Raw genomic sequence first — 6,393 nt, forward strand, 5'->3', positions numbered from 1 at the left:
CTGAATTGTCACATATTAAGTCCTCTCTGTAGCTAACCTTTCGGATGAGTGCCTAATAATGCCACCTCCTGACTGGGCAGCAGGATATATCATTATGCATCATAACTTGAACAGGATGCCTTTTTTTTAAAAAAAAGTGACTAGCTTTAGACCTATAGCAGTTAGGGATGATGTCCACTGCCCTGGGCATGCAGGACACAGTTTCAGGATAGAAGATATATCCTGTTTCCAGTGTTACTATAAAACATAGTAATGGGTATTGTATAAGAAGCCAAATTGAGTAGACCAGAATTAGAAAGCAATTGTAGAGAAAAAGCTTGCAGTGACTTGGGGGGTGGATTAATTTACCCACTACTTATTTTCCATCTCTAGTTTCTATTACTCTATGATATTAAATTAATTATGCATTTGACATTAGCCAAAAAAGACCAAGATTTTGCATAATGTGCTATATAGTGACCTATAATTGAGCATATATTTCAAGAATATCATAGCATAGTCTCATAACGTGCTCTTTGGTATTGATCTATTGGCCTACACTATTGTTGTTGGTGTGTCCACTTTAATTTTAACAAAGAAGATGCTACCAGCACTTCAGATAAGAAAAGAGTCCTATTGTATTTGTTCCTATTTCAGCCTCCTCCTCCTTCCCTCATTTTTCTGCTGCCTTTGCATTTAATGCCAAAGTCCTGTTGATTTCAGTGGCCCTTATAGAGCAGCCTCCTGACTTCTGAATTGCCCACTTTATAAGACAGCACCTGTGCTAGTAATTATACACACAGAAGGTCCAAACACTGAAATATAAACCCTTCATTCAGAGTATTCATTATGTCTCTGTGTACAAAGAATGTTCACAGAATCTCATATTTTAAACCACAATCAAGATTTATCTGATCAGGAGCATGCAGAAAATGTGTCAAAAGAAATTAGGGACAAACTGATAGTTGCCTTAAACCCCTACACTCTCTGTCTTTTTCTTTCTGTCTGTAGCCTCATTTCCTTGGGCACCAAACACATTTACAAATGACCAAGTATTCTGAGTTTTCTTGTTAATATTCCATTATACAACGAGGCCTGCAGAAATATTTACAGATCCTGTGTATTTGTATGTCGGGAAGCAGACAAGGACTATATGCTACCATATGTGGATACTTCCACCAATGACCCTTAAGGATGTTGATTACCCCATTTCTCCCTTCAAATGGCCTTTTTAGGCATGTGACAAGTAAAATGTAAATGTGAAAAGCTCTCTGAGAAATGATCAATGGTAAGAGATGTAGGGCTACATCCTCAGCTGTTATAAATCAATGTTGCTTTATAACCACCTGAGAATCTGGCCCCTAATGTTTAGTGAATCCCACGTCCTTGTCCTGAGATAGGACTTTTAACAATTGCACATTAATATATGTTTGATTATCCTGAACATATATTAGACTACACCATCCACCATGTCTGGTCTGCTCTGCAGGTGTAGATGGGGGTTAGGACACATCTCCTCCCTCTTTGTGGTGATGGATGCTCAGGGGGAAACCAGAGGGAGCAGGGACTGCAAATGTAATTAATAATAGGCCTGTCACAGAGGGGAATGCAATGGAGAGGAAGGCTCCCTGCAGCTTCCACTGACAACCAGCCTCCTTCCTTCCCTCCCACCTCCCTTGCAGGAGTCAGGCACAATTTGGCATGAATGTTTCTAAAAGCTGCTCATCAATTGGAAGACCTCTGAGGGTCACACAAATAATACAAGAGGCCAGACATTTTGGAAAGGGCAACAAGGCCCAGTAACCAAATAAATTACCTGATCCAGCATAGAAAATCCTAGTGACCCATCAACAATGGAAAGAAACTAACATCCCCAAAAAACACGCTGACGGGGAAAGGGAACGGTTTCAGTTTCTCCTGCTAGGATTTGACTAATGGGCTTCGCTGCACCATGAGAACATTCCACAATCACAGGCCCTTATGGGGAAAAACCTGACTTTGTGATTATGCTGGGGTATAGTCAGCAAATGTAAGCAGGATGCTCTCAAGTGCTGTAATGAGAGGTCAGGTAGGGAAGTAGGCAGGCCCTGCAATCGAAGTTTTGCATCAAGTTTTTTATATGTTTTTCCAAGTTTTCTGAGGGCCTGTGAAGTGCTTTCACCCTTCTGCTTTCAAACTTAGGGACAGAGCAGTTACTGTAGTCTTTGCTCTTTCATCCACACAGAGACCTGCCTCCTGTGAGTAGGAGAGAAGGTCATAGTATGAGGCTTTCTAGGAAATGTGCCAAGACTGCAGAGTATAACAGTTTGAAGACATGCGTGGGAGGAATCCTCAACAAGAGTGTTATTTGATAAGAAGATTTGTGAATCTTCAGTGCCAATTATATTTTAGGAGCTGAGTTTCCACATTTTGTTGCTTTAGAATAAGGGATATCATTTTTACAATTGGGCCCATTCCTGATAAAGACTAGCTTCTTGCGCAGCTACATTGTTCCGCCTATGCCTCTCTGTGTGTCAGCGTGTAGGGCAGGTTAGCAGTGTGTGTCTGAGATGCAATGACATACTGTATCATGACGATTACTTTTGTGCTTTTGACAATTTCTGTGCTAGACAAACTGATTTGTTAGCAACTCATAGATAACGTCTTTCAAGAAGAGTAATATATAGATTATCAGGTCAGCAGGACTGCTGGCAAAACAGAGGTACTTGAAGGTTGATTTTGGGGGCACCTACATTTTCACAAGTGAGGGCTTCTGTCCAAAGGCTTTTAGAACCCAGACAACCTGTCATCCTTCATTAGTCTGCACTCCCCTATATAAGATATGTTCATTGTGACAGAATATTTATTAGTGCCCTCGGATGGCAAAAATGACCTAATTTCTCAGTGGGATTCTCTTACCCTCATCCTGTTATCATACCAGCACTCAGCTTTGTTCAAATCTCTCATCATGATATTCTTGTTCTTTTGCTAGCCCCAAAGTTTCATCCACTGTACTGTAAATGGTATGATAGATTTGCATAAATCAAAACATGTTTATTCAGAAGCTAAAACCCCCAAAATGTATTTGCTGCTTTTCCTCCTGTGACAAATGTAACGTCATGCCCCTCTCTCTACACGTGAGTAGCTGCATGGATCTTACATGCTTGGAGATCCTTACAACTTTTCAGAGTACCTCAGATACTTTTCTATGTCCAGTAATCTCATTGTGTACTGGGTCTTGACTCATCCACTTCAGTGGGACTGAAGCACATGCTTGAAGTTAAGTGCTTGCTGAATCATGGCCAAACTTTCACAATTCACCAAAACTCCAATTGCCTTTTTTGATACTGGCACAATAGTTTAGATAAACAGGGAGGTACTCTAGTATATAGATTCATCATGTTGAAGCCTGAGTTATGGCAAAAGTATATTAAGATGCAAGAGCATCACTGTTTTTTGGGGAGGGGGATTGACAAGAATTTGGGGAACAAGGCATTCAAAACGTTCATCATCAGAACAGAATATTTACTTGAGCAATTCTTCCTACAAAGTCTTAGACACTAGGGAAATGACATTTACATCAATAATATATAGATATTCTTTTCATTTGCCTTGTAATTAGCACCAGATTGTTCACAGCTCAGGTCAAGTAAACATCAGTAGACAAAGAGAAGAGAGAAATGCAGCATTTCAAGTTAACTGTACCATCTGAACACCTTACCTTGAGGATCAAGGCCCAAGAAAAGAAAGTTATGCCCTGTAGCAGTTAATGGTTAGCTGTTATGCTTGTCATTCCCTATTGAATCTGTGGTTGATTCTGGCATGGGATGTCCTTTTGAAATTCATTCTGGTGATCTCCTAATGTTTTCCTTCTGAGTGGGTTTTTTGGCTCATTTACTCTTTAGAATGCCATGTAAAATCTTGGCACAACATTTAGCGTGTCGTGCTGGTACATAATAGCAGCCATGGTCCACTACAAAGATGGTTCTGCTTCGGTTATTGCACATCTACTCATTTGTATGGTGATTGTGAAGATTTCTGAGTTTCTGTGATGAAAAGCTCTATTTAAATAGAAAGAAGGTAATAATGTATGGGACACATTACCCCATTTAACAATCATTACACATAGAACCCAATTCTGATGTTCGTCATACTGGTGTAAATTCAAACATGGCCTCCTGGGTGGGGGCAAAAGGGGCAGCTTGCCCCTGTTTGAGAGGGCCCCCAAACTAGTGGAGCTGAAACCAGGTCATGATGGAGAGGTGGCTGGGCCAAACCTGAGTGGCACTGCAACCCTGTGCACCAAGTCACAATGCCCAGAGCAGGGAGCCAGTCCCAGTCCGCCCCCCTGTGGGGGGGACTGGGTGTATATGGGGTGGGCTCACTCGCCAACCCCTTACTGTAGGCCTCCTCTCAGTGGTAATTGGGGGGGGGGGCAGTTTAAAATTTTGCCCCAGACCCCGTAAAATCTCTGTGTGGCCCTGAATTAATGGGAAAGCCATTGATTTCAGGAGAGTTGCAATAGATTTACACTAGCAGAATTTAGCTTTGTGTCTTTCATATTCCATCACAGGTGTCCAATGCCATAACTTCATAAATTTTGTTGGAAAACAGGTAAATACATTTTAAAATCTAGCCTTGGCACAGGTGCACCAATATAATATTGAAATATAATATAAAATAAAATTGAAGGTTGACCTGAATGGAGTATAATTTCACATGGGCTTGATGCTGAAATTACTGAGTGAGCTTCTGTGGCCTCTGTTATGCAGGAAGACAGACTAGATCAGAATGGTCCCCTTCTGGCTTTAAAAATCTATACTTCAATCCAATTAACACATTTTATCCATATTGAAACACTGGGTTACATAAGGTTAGTAGAATACTTATTAGAAGGGAAGGCCTCTTCATGTGGAGTTTTCTGCTAAACGCCTCCAAATTGCCTGGTCTGGGAAGTGGTGCATGCTTTCATGGTTTATTAGTTCCTTCCTTCCAGCTAGGTTTTATAAGGGCACCCCATCACGGGGTATTTAAGCACTTTGACTGACTCAATCTTCTAAGTTTTCTATGGACAGAACTGGGCAGCCAGTCTCTTCTCTGTCCTTTTTACTCCTTTACTTGCAATACCCAGCCTCCTGTGTTTTCCCACAAAATCGATACCCCAGCAGTATTCCAGGACCAGATTTTAAAAGTCAGCTATTCCTCGAAAGCCCAAGCTATCGCACGCATCTAAGCATAGCACTGTGAATTATCTTTTGGCACAGGTTGCTTTTTCAGGCCATAGCAAATGTTGTATAGCTTTGATACAGTTTGAAACAGAGAGGCCCATGCTACCTTTTTAACAGAGTGAAGAGCGGAGGGTTTAGTTGATGCTGTGTGTGTTTTCTTTCTCTTAGGTCTTGTCTAGGTAGATGATTAGTATGCAGCAATCTGGGGTGTTTATAGGATTAGGTCAGTGTGCAGTCGGGGAATTTTAGAGCACAGCAGCAGGATCCACACAGCCAGTTAGTGTACTTCCTGGTGTACACTATTAATTTACACCCCAGCGTGCCTCACACTAACACTCAAGCCCTTATTGGTTGTTGCAAGCAGAGAGTGACTGTGGGTTGAGACACCTCCCTTGTGTGTTACCCAATCCTCCAATATCAGGGATAGCTGTTGCAGAAGGGGGAAAATTTTAGGATTAGTCTTCTACAGCTGCCTAGGGGATTTGGAGGTGCATTTCCCATTCATTTTAATAGAAATAGGGCATCCACACCAGAACCCCTAGATGGCATTGAAAATGTCAGCCTTAGCATATACTTGAGAGTAACTGGAGTTACAGAATGTTGAACCACTACTCACCACAATTTGTTTAATGTCATGGCTCTACTGAGGCCAATGGCAAAACTCCCATTTACTTCAATAGAACTGAGTCAGAAGAATTTCACCCCATTTCTTTCCTTAGCTGTGTTGTGTTACTGTGAGCCATTCTTACTTGCAGCAGGTACCTGCATTGAATGCCCCTCTCTCCTCTGGAATTGGAATTTAGCAAAATGAGGAAATAGGTGGCTTTCTTAATGTATTACAGTGGCTCTCAAACTTCTTTACTGGTGACCCCTTTCACATAGGAAGCCTCTGAGTGCAACCCCCCTCCCCTTATAAATTAAAAATACTTTTTAACATATTTAACACCATTATAAATGCTGGGGGCAAAGCAGGGTTTGGGGTGGAGGCTGACAGCTCACAACCCCATGTAATAACCTTCCAACCCCCAGTTTGAGAACCCCTGATGTAATGGTTTTATATTGCCACAAGGGAGGGGCAGGAGCTGTTTCACCTGACCAGCAGAATTTCTCAATTGCAATAGTGCTGTATAATGTGACCCTCCAGCTTCATGTGGAAGCAGTTAAGGGCCCTCATTCAGCACATGACTAACTTTAAACACATGGGTAG

This window comes from Malaclemys terrapin, chromosome 7 (genome assembly GCF_027887155.1).
Source record: "Malaclemys terrapin pileata isolate rMalTer1 chromosome 7, rMalTer1.hap1, whole genome shotgun sequence".
Lineage (NCBI taxonomy): Eukaryota > Metazoa > Chordata > Testudines > Emydidae > Malaclemys > Malaclemys terrapin.